The 18,598-nt window shown below is 39.7% G+C and overlaps 1 protein-coding gene across 22 annotated transcripts in view; it reads left to right on the top strand.

Annotated features, from left to right (window-relative positions):
* Positions 1-18,598, top strand: part of LOC126645767 (poly(rC)-binding protein 3-like) — a 504,091-nt gene that overhangs the window by 395,878 nt on the left and 89,615 nt on the right. The window lies entirely within an intron of this gene.

Genomic DNA, 18,598 nt, shown 5'->3' with positions numbered 1-18,598 from the left:
TTGTGGATCAGACTGGATTTTACAGTCACCAAAATTGTGTTTCAGAGAATGGCTTAAGCCACAGCCTTTTCTGATGTCTCTGGAGCAGGGACTGAAGTAATAATGACTTATGACATGGGTCTGAGGGGGCTCATCCTTAGGTGAGTTACCTGCATTTTAGCACATTAATTTTACCTTATCAGAACTTTAAAATTTATCTCCCAATGATGGGAACAAGTCTCCATTAGGACTCTCCTATTCCTGGTGAAGTAAACCAGACAGAAAAATAATCCCAAAAGACAGGTTCAAGACTGTGGTACAACCATCCATATGTTTGAAGTACCTCAGTGACGTTAATTTATGAGTCTGTTTTTTGTGGGATACAGAGTATGATTTGCCACTTCTTCAGCCATGTCTTAATTATTGTGCAATCACAGGAGCACAGAGCAGTACTAATTGATTTAATCTGTTACTTGCCTTGTCTTACTTAAGTCCCATCTCCACAGAGCAGTTGAACATTATGTTCATGTCTCTCACCATTGTGTAAAAGTAAGTAAATGGTTTAAATCCTTTTGATTTTAGTGAGACTGTACATAAAGGTAAGCAATGAATTACATCCTGCAAGTCTGTATGGACTCGGGGAGGGGGAGGACAACAGGCCTACAGCCTGCTTTAGCTTTTTGAACTACATTCTATGAAACCAGTTATCTTCTTCTCCTCAGTTGTTGCTATAAATCCAGTGAATGTCCTGAAGTTGCTCCCAGTTTGCCCTTTGTGTATTAGAGATCAGATATACATTCCCACAGAACAAGCTCCTGTTTCAGAGCTGAAGTGGCACTATCCCTACCTAATTTAAGCCCATTTACTTTGAGTGTTGTGGCACATTGCATTTGTCCATCTCCTGTTGTTCTTGCCAGCTTTGCCTGTAAATTAGCTTTGAAGACCCAAACTCATACTGAACTGTTCCTCATAAGAAGTGGCTCAAATAAAATGAAGTAACTAAATTTAAAGGAACAGCAAGCTGTACCCTTTTCTGGAGTTTGAGGATCTAAAAGTAGAAACCTCAGATTCATGCATGCAAGAAGAAACTCCTTTATTAAGCATTAAACAGTTCAGACAATTTTAGGCGCAAAGGCTAACACAGAGTTATTTGACACATCAGGTGTGGAGTAAGGATTTTTTGACCATGTACCATACAGTGGAAATGGTGTCCTCCAAAGGAGAAACATGTATCCAGTTACAGAAGAAAAGCGTCATGATTCTGATTGAACAGTAAAATATGAAAATAGTTTGGAACTGTTTTTTTCAAAGTTTTTGGAGTGGGATTGGATCACGTAAAAATTGGGAGCAATGCTACCGTTCAGCTTCTGGGCAGAGGGATGAAGGTAGTGTGCACTCTGACATTAGGGTAGCATAACCTATGTTAGCCATCCAGCCTGTCAACCATGCGATGAACTTTGAGATGATGGAAACAATGCAGAAACACCAGATAACAGAGTAAATCAGCATCCAGCAAAAGGCTGCTGCCAGAGATCTTTGAATCAGCAGGAGGACCTTGTAGCAGTTCTATGTTACATATAGGCTTAAAGTCTGAATACAGTGAGTTATGTATTGTTCATAAGAGTAAGAAAGAAAATATTAGGGAGATCTTGAAGATGATTGCCAAGGAGTCACTGTCATTAGAGGCACTTGGACAGGTGTTAGTTGTGTTAGGACTTCTGAGACAATCTGCGTAAATCCCATTTGGAAGAGCATTGATTTTAAGATACCAAGTTTTCCTTTCAATTTCTGACCCTCTAAGAAGATGACAATCTGCAAGGGCTAAAAATACTAACTCTAAAATACAAGGGTTACAAAAGTACACATGAAATTCTTTTGGTCAGATTTCATTCTGATAAGTGTGCAAGTTTAGCCAAGATCCAAAGCCACCCAGGTAGCTGCTTTACTAGGCAGAACTGTCTGTCTAAGAGGAAATGTCACCTACTTGGTGAAATGAGTTATAAAAGTTTAGTTCCAAAGATATTTTCAGGGATTTGACCAACAAAAGAAAGCAAATGGCAGTATAGTTTAGCAAATCCTATTGTAGGTAATTTATTTTGAGCAGATGAGGAGCAGGGCTGGATTTTGCTCTGTAGACTGTGATTGAAGAGCTCCACTGATTCAGGCTGAGGCAGTTTAAGAAGTTATTGCCATTTACTTTGCCCTGCCTCTGCTGGAATTCCTTATCCTTGAGGTAAAAATAGCAAAAAGTAGTTTGCTTGCTCCCCAGCCACTGCAGCTCCCAGCTTGAGGGCAGTGTAATCCACCTTTAAGTTTTATTTGGTGTTGAGGCAGCGTGTGAGCTGAGGCGTCAGGGAGCTCTGAGTCACTAACTCATCAGATTTAACTGCGGCAATGGCGTGGTATGGGAATAGGATGGGAGGACCAGCAACCTCTTCAGTCACCACCGTTAAATCCAGTAGGAAATGTTTTTCAGTGTGCTTACAGTCCAGATTGCAGAAGTTGCAATGAACCGTTTCTTTCCTGCAGCCTGATTGACCAGTAGTTTACTATCTTCAGGGGATAAAGGAGCCCTATATTAGCTAGTCACTGTAGTCATCTTCTAATTGAGATCCTTTAATGAGTTTTCTCAGAAAAGACTTGGTGGATAGGAAGTGAATATTAAATACAAGTAGTAAATAAGTAACTATAAGAATGGAGTACACTTACCTACTTACATTGTTGTAGTGTTTTCTAAAGACTAAGATCTTAAGTTTCAGTCCAGTAGCTGATTTAGGGCAAAAGTAAATACTCTTAAGTGACAAATGGCTAACCATGCAGTCAGTAGGTATGAAGCAGTTGTCCAATTCAGAGGTGCTTCTGGAGTAATTTTTAAGAAACTCTCAAACTCATTGAATATGGTGAGCATGATGATGTATTATGTACATAGTTTATGTACTATGATTCTTCTCTTTTAGGAAATTTTAAACTAGGAATTAGGTTATTGTTTTTGTTGGGTGAGGAGAGTGTCTTTGAAATGTCCAGAGGGCCTTCTGTAGGGATCTAAAGTTTTGAATTTACTAGAAAGTATTTTGTGATGCACCATATTATTTTTACAGAAAAAGATGTATAGGTTCATTAATCCCATCCCTTTATTCATGCTTATACAACAGTAAAGCTTTTAAAGTAAACCATCTCTACTTGTAGGGTTAAGGCTTGATGTAAAAAGGCACTTTGGCATTAGTGTAGTGCTTAAGCACATGCTTAGCTTTGAGTCTAGAAGCATTCAAGTACCTTCTTGGAGTGGAGAGGTACAACTCTGAAGCTTTCTCAGGGAGGAAAGGGTTTGATTCACCTTTCTTCTTCTCTGTGAGGGTACACAACTGAGCCTCCTTTTGTGAGAAGGGTTTTCACTGTAGCACTCAGGGAGAAGCAGGGAAGTAGGAAAAGTTTGGAGGAGATTTCCAAACATGTCCTAATGCCCTTCTGCCATGAGACAGCATAATTTAATCATGATTTTCTCACTAAAATAATGTGTAAATACTTTAGTTTTGTACTGTGTAAACCTCAAGACTTTCTACTGAGTTTTGGATTTGGTATCCCTTTGGAAAGAGCACTCAGGTTTGTGAGCTCATCAGCTTTGCTCATAGCCAAAGACAGCATTCACTCATAAAACCCTACAAAGTCAGAGCATTGTTTCATATACTGACTCATTATTAACTTCTTCTTAATAGCAGAACTCGCAGCTTTCTTTGTTGTTATTTTTTGGTAAGGGAAAAAATAAAAGTTGCTTTCATTTTCAGCTAAGTTGGGTTGTTTAAACTGAGTATGACACTCAGGCTTCAAAGAATCCTGTGCAGTACATTTTTAATCTGTTGTTTTTAATGAATTCTAGTCACTGAGAAATACTGTTATCTAGGTCAGGTTTTTTTGAATATTATTTTTCTGTGGCTGCACATCCTGCTGTGCTTTCTCTAAAATGAGCTCCTCAATGAGGTCTTGTTGTTTTACTCTCTCACAGCTTCCTGGAATAACTTTCCCAACTATAAATGTAGGTTTTGAGGGGTTTTTTCAATACAAATGTACCAATGGCTGAACCACCACTGGTGGTTTAAGACTCAGTCTTTAACTTTCTTGGGGGACAAGGGAAAGGATGTAAAATACCTCAAAAGTTTTACCACTGATACACTTGATCCCTCGAACCTGGGAGGAATGGAAAAAAGATGAAGAAACCAGAATTTACTATTGAATTTCAAAGGTGTTGTTATAACTGGTTCTCAGCTACTCACAGCAAAATGGGCTCATCCATATGGCAGAGCAAGACATCACTTGTCATGGAGAGACACTTAGAGGTTTCTGAGCATTTCAGTTCTTTCTGGAGCTTTATCATGACATCTCTGGCTGTACCCTAAATTACCTCTTAATCTCTCCACGAGACTTCTCAGTACATTGAAAGGAAAAGCATCAGGACTGTTAGCCATGCTTACAGGAGGGGACACTGAGCCGTGGTCACCTTAGATCATTCAGCAGATAGTGGAAGAGAAAAATTGCACCAGATTTTCTTCAGCTGGCTATCCTTTCCTTTTCTGAAACCACATTTTCTCTGACACGTTGCATGGATTGGATACGTACCTCCATGTTTGCTGGTAGAATATCACTACTCAGCTGCATAGTTTCTTTATTTGATTGATTCTTTACTCCTGGAAAAATGGTTACTTCCATAATCACATTTCCAGGGTTGTCTAAACAGGTAGATGTTTTTGACTTCTGTCATCAGTGATAATTTTATTTTTGTTTGTTATTTTGCTAAATAGAAATTATGTAGACGTACCTGGTAGCAGACGTGTAAGGGCTGATATGAAGTTCTCATAAGAGGTTCTGGTATAGAGGTGTTCAGCTGGAATCCAGGATGGCAGATTAAATCCATATAGTTGTCTCTACGCTGTTATTTATGCTAAATATTTGTGCCATCAGTGCCTCCCATGCTAAGCACAAACAATGCTGCAACAGTGTGTTGTCAGGAGGGGACACTTTTGCATCTAATAATGGTGGAGTGGAAACATACTTGTGCAGCATGGAAAGAACTAAAGTCCCTCCAGTGAAATCCTACAGCATTTCTACAAAAAGTGTTACATGACTACATAAAATTCCAATAGGTAATTAAATTATTATATGTATTTTCTTAAACATATCTTGGACAGGGAGATTGTTTTCAGATCACTGTATAAAATGGGGCGTCATTAAATTGCCCTTTGTACAGACACGGCTGTAAATAGTAGTCTCAATTTTGTCATAACAAAGTAGTTCATCTCTCAGGATTGTTTTCTTCATCAAAGAAATATTTAAACTTAATATGTATCACTGTAATTGTGTCACTGTGACAATTTTCTATGTGGGGTATGAATTTCTGACAGTGATGTAGCAGATCAGCTTATAAGTAGCTGAAAGGAGAAGCCAGTTTTATGATCTAAATGGATAACAAGAAAAAAGCAGAGAAATAATGTGGAGTGTGTATCAGAATAAGGATTCTGAAACTGAAGAGGTGAGAAGAAAGCTGGATGACAGTCTGCTGAAAGCCCTTCTAAGGCAGCTTACTCCATGCTCCCTCTTCTGGAACTCAGGGGTTCTGGACTGCCTGTCTCACTGAGATCTATGGCAAACCTCAGCAGTCTGAGAACAGGGGCTGTAGCAGAGCACTTGAGGAGCAGTTGATCTTAAAATCTTGGGCTTGGGTTGATGGATGCTTTCTTTTTGCTGGAGAAGAGAAAGTCTGGATGGTCACTGGCGCCAAACCTAAATAAAGCTTACTGGTCTCAAGGAGTTCTAGCTCTGTGAATGGTAGCTTGGATTATTTTTCAGTGTTAACAGAAAGCTTAATTCTAAAATAAAATTTAAAAAAAAGAAAAAAGAAGACTGCAGCTTTATGAGAAGTTTTTTAGCTAGCATTGGAGTACAGCCAAAAAAAGAGAGATGTGGATTTCAGCCAACAAGAAATCCAGCCATTTAAACTGACCTGACCTGATGTAATTTTATTTTCAAGTAACACAAGAAGGACTTCAAAAGGCCCTTGAATAGATGGTGGATAATTGACTCCTAGCAATGAATGCTGAATATGGAGGTGCCTGTGCTGGTTATTATTAGATGTATTGTCAGCCTTTGACACCACTGATCACAAGGCTTGTTGACTCATATGCTGTATGATCTACTTCATACCTATGTCAAGCATTCAGGCAGGTGGTCAACATAATAACAATACCTCTCACTAGTCTTATTTAAACCCTAGTTTGAAATTTCAAGAGGGACTTAAAGCTGGCTCGCTCTCTGCAAAAAAAGGAGATTACTGAGGTGAATTTTCCTGTCTGAAGGAGACACTGACTATGGATTTGTATTTCACTAAGCACCTGTCTCTGATTAGATCTGCTAGCACTCATTATTGTAAAGGTAATGCATTGGGACACATCTATGGAAATGGAGGCTCTTTTTAGTAGCAATTTGAAGATAAAGTCTTTTCAATCCTTTGCCAGGTCCATGAACGCTCAGTTCTGGTTTTGTAATGTAAATTAAGTGTCATTAAAGAGCAGCTGTGGTGCTGGATTTGTTTTTATTTGTATACATTGTATTTGTGCTGAAGACATATATCCTTAGAGGGTACTTGTACCTTTTTATTAAAGGTTACAATTCTTCTGAAGCATATTTATTTGGACATTTCTGACCAGTGACATTTCAAGATCAAGACCTTTGAGGTTCAGTGTGTAGAATAAAATGTTACGATTCTTTTGTTTCTACCTTCAGATTCATTCAGTGAGATGGCTGAAACTGTGCCTGGTGAATCCACGGAGAGCTGTATCTTGCCCTCTTCAAAGCTGGTGGGCAGGGATAGGAGAGGACAGCAGGGTGGCATTTAGAGAAAAATGTCTTTTTCTCCACAGCGTTGGTTGTCTTGCCCTAATGGGAGTGCTAGTACTGATAATTGGCCTGATTTTCTATGGGAAAACATGGGTTCTTCTTTCTGCTCCTGTATCTGTGTAATCATGCAATGGGAACAGTCTGCCTGTCACTTTTGGTTAAGCAGTAGGAGTAGGATTCTTGAGGACAATAAATGCACAAGGTCATCCAAAGAAGTTTTGGAGAATTTCAGGAGTATATCAAGCCCAACAGCAGGTCAGGGTCCCACTTTACTCGGGGCTGTCAGCACACTTCATCTGAGTTGCGAAAGCATCTCCTTCAAGTGCAACAACATGGTTGTTCACCGAGCAGCCTGAGCTGCTGCATCCCGTCTTCGAGGTGTGTGGGAGTGGGAGCTGACAGGCTTCCAGGATTTCTGTGAGTTCCCAAAACCTATTGCCCCTTTTTTAGAGGTGAAGAAAACACCCATATAAAAAAAATACGCAAGTTCAAAATCTTCTCAAAGCTAAAGGTAAAGCAGCCTGAGCCTTTCGAAAGAGACACATGATAGAAATTTAATAGATCAAGATGATTCGTTGCTCAGAGCCCCTCCCTGAAGAAAGGACTGGGAGAGAAAGTAAGACAAAAGACATTAACCCAATGTTTAAGCAAAAATGCTCGGTCCTGCTGTTGAGTTCTTTAACACATGCTAAAGCACTAGTATGGAGAGAGGCTTTTTGCCTAACAGTTCATCTTTAAATGAGGAAAATAGCCTGTTAAAATGTATATATTATTCTAGCATTATGGTGACAGGCTAATGTTCACATATAGAGGGTGACCTAACAATAGCCTAAGGGTAAATGTCTTTACATTTGTAAGAACGCCAGAGACAATCTTACATTTAATACATCTTAATTGACAATGATGGATTTACTCTAACTTTTTATTTCACTAATTGAGCCTGTAACACCTAGCATCTATATTGTAACAAATGAATCTTATGCTGACTTTTTTTTCAGTAAAGGTGTGTTTGTAGACAATTAATTTATCTACAATTTCCACTGCCATTGATGTGGCTGCCATTTGTTCTCATGGCAGATCTTTCAGTGGTTTCCACAAGAGAAGTCCTGGGCTTTTAATTTGTGTTTTCAGGACTTAACTTTTGCAAGAAGGTGTGGATTTAGAGGAGCGTAAAAAAATTATTTATTTTCTTTTAAAGTATTTTTTAAATGCCTACAGCAAGTGTATTTGACTATTTTTAGCATTGTAGATTGGAGCCTAATCTGCCTTGCTCTTCCCTATGCAGTGATACCAATTAGCTAAATTAATTTACTCTAGACTTTTGTTAGTCCCACTGAAAACATTTAGTGAGATCGAGCTAGTAAAGGCTTTGTATATGTAATTTGCGTATATATTTTCAGGGGAAAAAAAGTAAAACCAATTCTGCTAGCTTTGTTTGAACAAATTTGTGTACAAATGCAACTAGCAGACTTAACAATGCATAATGTGCTCTGTGTGTGGGGACTTTGGAATAGCCTTCAACTCTCGGTGTGTGACTTTTTCAATAGGGCAACATCTTCAAGAGGTAACATCTATCTATATGTTTTATGTATGTATGTGTTTGTCTATTGAATTTTTGTTTTTAGAAAAGGTACTGATTGCACATTTCATTGAAAAAAGGCTCATTTGAATGCTCAGTTTCAAGAGACAAATTACTCTTTTCAAGATCTGGTTCAGAAAGTGCCATATTCTTTGAATAACAACTGGATATATTTTCTGTGATAATTTGTTATTTTGGAGAATGGTGACTCATTATAAATTGTTTTGGAGCTCTCTGGCTCCTTTGTGTTTCTCCATGCCTTGTTAACGTACTCCTCGTGCACTCCAGAGATTCTGTTCACACAGTGGCCTGGTTTTTGTCTTTTTCTTAATATTGTACAATGTCCCACCACTTACACATGGTCAAAAATTGCATCATCAATTTTATTCTTGTTATAACATTACCCTAGAATCTTCCAGGCAGATTATCATATGTTATCAGTAAGCAGCTGCTTTCAAAATAGAGCAAGGTCCCTGGGGCTTCTCTTCACAGGCAGTTTCCTAATAATGTGTTCTTGGAGGCATCTTTTCTCTCTGTTTCTCTCTCTGGCAGTGGACAACTGTTCTGAAGAGTGCTTCTTCCAAGAACTACAGGTCCAGTCTCCCGCTAATTTGTTTAGCAACACAATCAGCGCTGCTGTTCCTAGCAAGACAAATTTCACTGCTGCGTGGATACAAAAATAGGAGCCCCAGATGCCTAGTTCTGCTGCAAAGTGAAGCCTTAATTCAACAGGAAACAACACCAACTTTTCTTACTTTGGCTGAACATTTAAAATGTCTTTTTAAAAAAAATAAATCATCTAACTGAAGCAGTTTCACACTGGTTTTATGCTAAATCTCACCAATTTCCCAGCTGCCTGCTATTCAGTACAAAGACAGGTATCATCCTCTGTTGTGCTTTTTTGACCCAGATTCTTTATTCAAATACGTCAGTGTTTGCAGTAAACAGGAATTTACCATAGCCAAGTGCTGAATCCTGTTGTCTTGTGACTAAGTTTTTCAATCTTCGACTAACTGTCCAGCAGCAGGATAAAAATTAAACAGAGGAATAAAGCTTCAAATGCTCAATAAAAATATAAGTGAAGATAATTTTAAAAATTAATATGCCAAGTTTATAGGAAGCTACACTGAACAATTTGCGTATGTTGCAATTCACAGTCACATCTGCTTTGCACAATCTGCAGTCACTTCTCTATCCCATTCCCATCATAGCCAACTATGTGGAAAAAAAACCCAGAGACATCTGAAGAATTTTTCTTCCCAACCCCCTCCTATCTGTTTTTCTGTAATGCTGTTGTAAACTGAACTGGGTTACATGTAATTTCATAAAGCATATCTTAGTATCATCACTATTCTCGAGCTGGATTTGTGCAAGTTTGCAAAAATAAAACAAATTCTTTTTTTTCGAAGTTGTAATAACAGTAATAAAAAGAAATCAACTTGGAAGCCTTTAACTAATGCAGAGTAAGCTCATACATCTCCCTGGGAGGCAAAGCTGCGATTAGCATGTTTGAATGCCTTACTACAAGTGATACTTTGTGGAAATGCAGCACTTTTTGTGGGAATGAAAAGTGCAGTTGCGAAGCAGGCTGTTAATTAACAGAAGAGTTAGTGTAGTGTTTGCTGTGATTTCATCCTAGCTTAACAGAGCAGAACCAAACTGAAGAGCCAAAAAATCAGGCAAGCAAGAGCCTTGGTGGTGTTGGTTTTTTTACATCCTGAGAATTTGACTTTATACGTTATTCTAGTTCCCTCTACATTAGAGTAGGGGACAGAAAATAGTGGTGCTGATTTTAATTCAAACTTCCATACGTTATAAGTAGGTACTTCTATTTTTCTGAGATTATTTCTAGTTGTTACATAGCTAAGAAATTAGTAAGGCACTTTTATGTTGTTGAAATCTTATCAACAGTTTAGTCTTGAGTTTTGCAGAGGAAATAAGGAGCAGAGTCTTCTCCAATGTCGCCCACTAATCCCTCTGCCTAAGCAAAACCTGATGTTGTGTCTGGGACATGCTTGGAAGTGGGCTACAGGTTAAAGTGAGTGCACTGTATGTCTTTGGATGTCTTTGCCACTGACCCAATGAAAGTCATTGTGATCTGCCTGTTTTAAAGGTTTTATAGAGCTACTGTGAATAAATTAGGTGCATTTTGAAATCTCCTGATAAGAACATCACTAAATACATACAGTCAGTGAAGATTAGTATTAGCAATGGCAGAAGAACACATCCAATTTTATTAGAAAAGTCCTTTAGGTAGGCAGTCCATTCCAATTTTTTAATTGATACCCTATTTTCTCACATGTAAAAAGCAGTAATATTACCATGTCCCCTTGTCAGATGAGAGTAACTGATTAATGAAGTTTCTTTCAGTGTTAAATTGTGTTGTAATGCAGGGTTGACAAAATCAAGTGAATTACAGTTCACTGACAGCTGACAAGTGCTCTGTCCAAATTGTCACTGATATCATGCTGTGGCAAAAAGACCATCTCTGTATGTGCTGCTTTATGAAATTATTTGCACTGCTTGCTATTCCTGGGTTACTAAGCCACTTTGGTGCCTCACACTATATATGCTCATGTTTCAGTAGAGAACAAGACAATACCTTCACATCCTGGCAGTCTTAAACCAGACTCTTTTTTTGGGAAGGGTTTTGAGAAATTTTTTCTGCCTCTCCAGCCTGAAGTTACCGTCTTTGCTCAGCAGTAACTGGATAAGGGCAGCAATAGCTAAATTTCTTTGATGCTAGGGTTAGTGAAGATGGTAGTTCATTATGGTCAAAGAGAAGATAATTGTTCCCAGGTTTTGAATGTCTTACTGAAGACCCACTCAACAGCAAGAAACGTTTGCAGTTTTTTTGCCTCTGCTCCCAAAGTAACTTCACATATTCATGGCTCTGTTTCATTTATTCTTAAATGAAATATGCTTTGTAAACTAATTTTCCTTGGCTAAAGGCCCGTTTACAAGTGAGGACTTAAAACTATGTGACTGCAAATGTAACACCCTGTGCTGTTGAAATACCCAGGTCTGGTCTGAGGCCAGAGAGCTCCTTTGGCTACTGGTCTACACTCAAAACTGCACAGCAGACTTCCAGGGTTTGAGTAGGTCTTCTCCACCTCCAACTTTATCGCTCATGGCACAACTCTGCCCTGAAAGCATGGTTTCTCTGAGGCAGCCTTGCCTTGTGCTATGGAGAACATCAGACCATGTCCAAAATGCGTAGTAAAAGGCCTTGGGACACCCTGAGCAGGTCTGGGATGTGGCTTGCTCCACGTGAACTGGCTATGAAGAGGCACAGCTGGACGAACTGTAAACCATCACCCATTGCCCGTTGCTGGTACCACTCAGTGTCTGAAATGCTAAGAAACACTATACAGAAAAACAGTCTTTACAGCCCCGAAACCCATAAAGACATGTCAGTTGTATTGCAGTTGTGTATTAATTGTGCAGCACTAAACATTAGCAAGAAGAGAGATTGTTTCATTACTAATACGGGTGAAAAATCAAGTGGTGTCTTTGTGACCACTCTGAACAGGGCTGCAGTTGTAAGCCCAAAACCTGCAAACTACAGAGCTTTCTTGTTTCCTGTGATCAAGCTATATTCTCACATCAATGTGCATAGCAACAACTTCAGAAAACAAAGAGTCTTTGTTCAAAGTAAGTGATTATTCAGTCCTTTTTAATTTAGCATAGAGTGACCCTTTTTATTCAGAAGCTCGAACATGTCTACAAATTTTTTGAGTGCCTGAAATTCTTGGCATATTAAAATAGCACTTTTTAGAAATGAAAACAGTGAACATAGCAAGGAGAGGACTCTGGCTTGCAAGGAAGAAGAGGGCAGATTTGAAGGTAGTGCTGCTTTTTCTTGGTGCTTGTCTCTTGCATGCAGCTCTGACTCTATTTAAAAAAATGTCAGTGTGTGATGTTGTGTGATGCTAATTGTAAGGCAGAGCAAAAGTGGATGTGATACTGATTAGAACAATGAAAGTTAATGAAGTAAATTCTAGGGCGTAGCCTCCATACTGAGGAGGCTTAAAGTGGAAGTTGTTTTCTCAGAAAACAAACCTACCCAGACTGGGTTTATGAATGAAGATCGGTTGAACATGGCAGATTTAATATATTTAATCTATGCTGTAAATGCTGCCATACTCTAGACTGGTAACAGTATAGACTTACTGTTGGCTTAGCTTTATCTCCACCTGAGGAATTCTCACGTGTCTCCTAGTAAGTGTTACAGGGTTGTGATGCCTGTAGGTTTCACTTTGCTGGTGGTGGGAGGTGATCATGAAGTTCTATGAGGCCACAGGGGTTCAGGCTCTTTATGCATCTTTTTTGCTTGAAAGGATATTCCTCAAGACAGAGACTCTCCTTATTTCTGCTTCCACTGTGGCACTAACCCCACTGTCAGTGCTTAACAAAGAGTATGTAGCATTGCACTGGAAAACAACATGAAAAGAACTTTAAAGTGGCAGAAACCTCTTGAAGTTAGGAAAAGCCAAATGTGTGGTTTCTTCTGTGCCTCTGATTTTGCCTTATTATTCATACATATTGTGTTGCACTCATGAATGACATCATTGCAGCCGTTTTTCTAGCGGAGCAGCATTCCCTTTGAGCATGACATGCGCAGTGTTCAGGACATGAATCAGTTTGGTGTAATGAATGAGGATGTTGTCAAAGAAGTTAATCTAGGAATTGACAGTTGTGTGATGAAGAGCCAGGATGACTTCAGGAAAGGAAATTATGGCCTTGTGTTTAAATCAGATGAACTTGGGTCAGGAGACTTCACTGCTGGCACTGCCCCAGGGTGGCAGGGAGAAGGACAGCGTTGGGATTAGGAACTGGCTCTGGGCAGTGTGGGAAGGGAGAAGTCCAGCCAGGCTTTATCCTTCCCTCTTGGCTGCTGGCCATGGGCAAGCCAGGCGGATCTCCTCCCCAAAGTTCTCAACACAGTGTGTGCAGCTGTGATGGCAGCAAGTGGAGGCAGGGAGCAGCTATGGGACAGGCTGAGTTTTGGGTGTGTTGTCATCCCACGTTCCCAAGTCTAGCGGGTGCAAGCCAGTGATGAGAAATGATCGTTTGCTGGTTTCTTCTGCAGGGAGAGGAGCTGTCTGTCCAGGTTGGAAGTTGTAGAAAGATTCAGGTTGGTCCAAAGGTATTGCTGGCAGGAGGCCACCAGGGCTACCACACCTGCAGAAGACAGCACAGGAAAGTTTGGAGCCAAAAGCCAGGAACAAGTGTCAATGCAGGGTTTGTTTTAGTGGGCAGGATGTGGGTCATTAGCTCGGATCAGTGGCTTACTGAGGACAGCAGAACCTCTGGGGAGATGTTAGGAGCATGCAATCCTTAGCTGTTTAGATCTTCGTGGTTTTGTGGTCACTGACCTGTGCTCTCCAACTAACCAGAAGCAACAAATCCTTTGGTGATCCAGGGATACTTAATGAGAAGCTGCAGGTGTTTTTCAGAGCCTTATTTGTATTGGGAAAGGCACTGCAGATTATTAAGATATAATATAGGGAATTATATTTTTGGATGGAGAATAAAACCAGAAAAGAACAAAAAGACTCAGTTTTGAAGGTTAAATCTTTCTGTTGGGGCTTGGTGGAAATACTTGTACTTGTCAGTAGGGTTAGGAAGAAGTACCACTTCAGAGTTTGGCATTCCCAGCTAAGGTCCTTATTTCAACCCATCTCCAAAAATCACATTAGCAAAATTGTCAGAATAAGATGGTTGCACAAAGACATGCCGTGATACTGGCATAGAAATGAGATGGTAGAGTTTCCTTCTGGGTCTTTGATAGGAAAAGCATGAAACCTGCTGGTAGTAGTTGTTGTTCCTTGCCACGTAGTTCAATATAAACATCTTCTTTATTAATTCTAGGAACTTCTAAACTAATCTGATTACTCTTGTGTGGTTCTTCCTGTAAGACAAAAATGAGGTTAAATCCATTTCAGGTGAGCCAGGAGAATTCAGTTAATAACACTGAGCCATTTACACTGCAGTGCCAGCAGATCACTAAAATAAATTTAACTGGCTTGGCATGCCTTTGACAGGACATCTGCTGCTGAATTTCACCTGGTGACATCTGGGCCCAAGTGCTTCTCTAAAATGGGGAAAAAAATTGTCACAGAGACATAGTGTCTGCGTTTCTACTGCATTAAAATTCACCATAAGCATTTTGTGTACTGTTTCTCTAAGGATGATGAGGTGGTAATTTTAACAGTAAGGCTTACACTTTATCTTCTCTCTGGGGATCTCAAAACGTTTTTGAAATGTGAAAGAACATTGTCATTCAGTGATCAAAATGTGTTTGCAATAAAGCTTTCATTTTCTTAGTTATAATTAATATATACGAAGGCACAATAAATACTTTTTTCTTTTCTTGGCTTTTCAGTCTGTGTTGAGCATTTACCTGTCATGGCTTACTGGAAAACAATGTATGCTGCTCTTTGCAAAAGAAAAAGATCACACTTGTGATTTGATGTGTAAATTTAGCTTCCTCATTTGACACATCTTTCCAGTTTGGTTAACTAAGAACACTGCAGCTTCTAAGACTGATAAAGGCAGCAGTGACCACTCCTCTTGTTTTGCTAACATGAAGGCAGTTGCACTGCACATTGCTGAGACATTCAACTCCACAAACATGTTGTGCTTCCTTGGATGGGGAGAGTGTGATTGAGAAACAGCAAGGAATTAACAGACAGATACCAAGTTGTCATTTGGTCCACTAGAAAGAGTAGAAAATTTTAACCTGGCCAACTAGAAATGGGCAGAATGACTAGGGAAAAATTAAAACATCTGATTCTTCAGTACCATCTATTCTGTATAGCCAAGTGTGGTTACACAAACATTTTCTCAGCCAGCAAAGCTGGTTTAATAAGGCACTGTTCCTGCACTGTTTTCACCCACTTCTGTGTTGTGCCAAATGATTATTTGTGGGGTTGTGCTATAAACTAGATCCAGATTTTTGTGGGTTTTTGGTTTGATTTGGCTTTCAAGTCAAATCACTTCAATACAATTTTCTTCAGTGTATGGTTGTATCAGCATGACCAAGGGGATAGAGGACTGGAGGAAAGAAGCAAAAATATAGAAAAAAGGATGAAGACTTTTTAACTGCGTTTGTCATCACATAAACTGTTTTCTGTCTCTGCACTTTTCATTTTTACAGGGTAAGGGTGTCCAGTGCCACTGTTCTGTTGTGACAGCACCTTCTTAGGAGTTTTGTAGTGAAAGAGAAAGCTGAATTGTCAGTAATAGCATTTTCTGCCACTACCCAAATAGTTTATGGAAAGAAAGCAGTTTCAACACCTTCTAATGAACTATTCCTCGTTATCTGTCAGGTTACCAAAGGGGGCTGCTGAGGACTTGAAAGTAATAGCATGTGTACTGGAGATAGGGATGTGCAGTGTGCCCGTGCGTTTGCCTGCTGTGGTAGCAGGAGCTTTGGAGTCTGAGCTGTAAGTGGCTCAGGGTCACTCACAGTTTTTAAATATATATATGTACATGAACAGAGGGAGAATTTTTGATTAATTTGACATTATTTTTTATTCCATATGCATGGAAATTTTAGTTCAGCTTCATGGCCACATTTAAAGACCTATCAGAGTTTAGGAGGGCTAGCTAGTTATATTATGCATGAAACCAGAGTCAGAAACTAGCAATCTCTAAACAAACTGTTAAATTAGAAACTTTTTATTTGGATCTAACAGTGCCTTCTGAAGGTATTTATAAACCAGGTTGTATTAAATTGAGTAATACTATTTTGTAATGTTAATTTGGGTCAGATTGCCCTATGTAATAAACCAAGTTCACTCACACACAGCCGTCCTTGAATACCAAATGTACGTTGTCCACTCAATTTGTTATTCACCGTAAACAGTTCAGGATAAACCTCTAGGTAGATAAATCAAACCCAGTATCCCTGAGAATGGCAAAGGCACTTATAAAACCTTTATTTTCTTTACAGATGATTTACCAGCAGGATAAAAACATGGTATTTGTCAAACTGCTTTCAAGGAGTGGTTGAACTAGGTCCAGTGTTCATAGTGATCACTTAATTGCAAGATTTTGGATTTAATCTCCTGCAATGCCAGTATACGATAAATTGTAACTCTGTCACAAAAAGTGTGCACTCACAAAGCACCTTAAAGCAGGGACATGTACCAAAATAAATGGATTAGGTTTTTACATACCAGGAACAAAAGGGACACAGAATCCTCTAAATTAAATCTGTTTGAAAGGCAAACTCAAATGAAGCCTGCAGTTTTAATCTAGTAAAGATGTAAATGGCTCTCACCTTGTAGAGTTCAAGGTAGTGTTACCAGCACAAGGATAAGGCCCAGTCCTGTATACCTTCAGTCACTTAAGCAGTCCCAATGGAAATAAGGAAACCTACTGTGTTTACAGCTCGGGCTACCAAGTGAGAATGTTATAGCTTGTACATAATCTTCAGGCATTGTAAACTGCTTCTGGTAAATACATGGTTTTGGCCATATATTGGCCTGGAAGGTTGCATCAGCAGATCTTTAGCACCCAAAAGCTGCATATTCGTGTCCCTCAATAGCCCATGCTGGCAGAAACCTGTAGTTTTGATCTAGTTAGTCCTTACTAGGAAGCAGACATGCTGTCACAACTAAGCCTACGTATAGAACTAGATGTTGTTTCCATTTGCTGTGGTCCTGTGTAGCTGTGGCCCCTTGCTCTGAGCTAGGTGAGTCCCCAAATAGTCCATGGGATGTTACTGTCTTTAGTAGCTGCAGAATTTGCTGCACCATTTTTGGCAGTGAGAACATGTAAGTTTGTGAGTCTTGAGCTTGCAGTCATACGAGGTATTGGTCTAAATAGCAAGTCTGGGCTTGGCCAGAATTCCTGCAGGATCTGGAAGACAGCTGCAATGTAGGAAATGGCATGGGTGGTTGGATTCAGAGGACTTCAGCTGCACCTGAGACCTTGGACTCAGTTTCTGTATATTCTGGCAGCACCCACCAGAGGAAATGCTGGACACGGGGACTTTCACTCATCCGAACCTGGACTTCAGGGTACCTGCCATGGTCTGTAGTGTGAGTGCTGTCAGGGTAGGGCTTCATGCCTCTCTGTTGTCATTGCTAGTGTTTGCTCTCCAACCACCCTTCCATACCTGTGTCTCATTACTGAGCTCATTGCTGAGCTGCTCCTCTGTGGAGTGAATGGACAGAGGACAGTAGGGTGTCCCTCTTCCACGTGGAGGCCAAAGTCCTCCTTCCTGTCACAGTCCAGAGAAGTGCATTTGCGGTCAAGCAAGGGAGAGAATGGGCTGAGGAAAGGGAGTTTTCCGTCAAAGCTCAGGAGAGAGCCTGGTCAGTGGATTCCCATTTTTTTATTCTACCAGCTACATGATATCTTCTAGCTGCCACTTCATCCAGCAAAGACCTCTTCCTGGGAAGAGCCATAGTTATTCTAATACATGCTGCAAACATATTTTGTGATTAAAATTGGAAAGTGGGATTTGGAATGAATGTCCTTCATTCAAAAAAAATAAGACTCTTTGTTTTAAATTAAAAAGAAAAGAACAATAGAACAACTCAGTTTTCCATGAAAAAGATGTTTTCGTGATAGTCTTTCAAGTAGCCTGTCACTTTATTATGGATTTATGGGAGAGACCACAAAGATGCCTTTTGTAGTAGGCTGTGTACAAATTTACGTCCGGCCAAACCTACGTCTCAGAGTTACAGCCCTATGTTTTGCTAGAATTTTATTTTTTTTTTTGTAAGTATGTCATCTGAAAGAAATTTCATTTCCACAGATAAGAAACTCTGGTTTGATGATTCTGGTAGCAAAATTAATAACTCCGTACTTCATTTTCTGAAAGAGTGCAACTGTTACCATGTTCAGTCTACACTTAAGGTCAAGCCAGATCATGTTAATAGTCCATCAGTAAGGAGGTGGTAAGACCCACTGAGTTTGCATTATGTATTTCCAAAAGGTGGATGGTAAAAGAGTCATTTTCAGAAGTGCTGGGATATCAGCAGCTGGGGAGTGGTGTGAGGGGGCGGGTGGGGGAAGAGAACACGTAAGCAGGAACTATTCCTCTGCATCAGCTTCTGTGCTTCTGTGATGCAGGTAATAGAAAGACTTGCATTATGTATTTGCATGACCTGAAAGGTATTACTGAAGTATTTAGTC

The sequence above is a fragment of the Myiozetetes cayanensis genome, unplaced genomic scaffold, assembly GCF_022539395.1.
Source record: "Myiozetetes cayanensis isolate MyiCay16 unplaced genomic scaffold, myiCay2020 scf1, whole genome shotgun sequence".
NCBI lineage: Eukaryota > Metazoa > Chordata > Aves > Passeriformes > Tyrannidae > Myiozetetes > Myiozetetes cayanensis.
The sequence above is the reverse complement of the archived record's forward strand: the minus strand, read 5'-3'. Positions and strand labels throughout refer to the sequence as shown.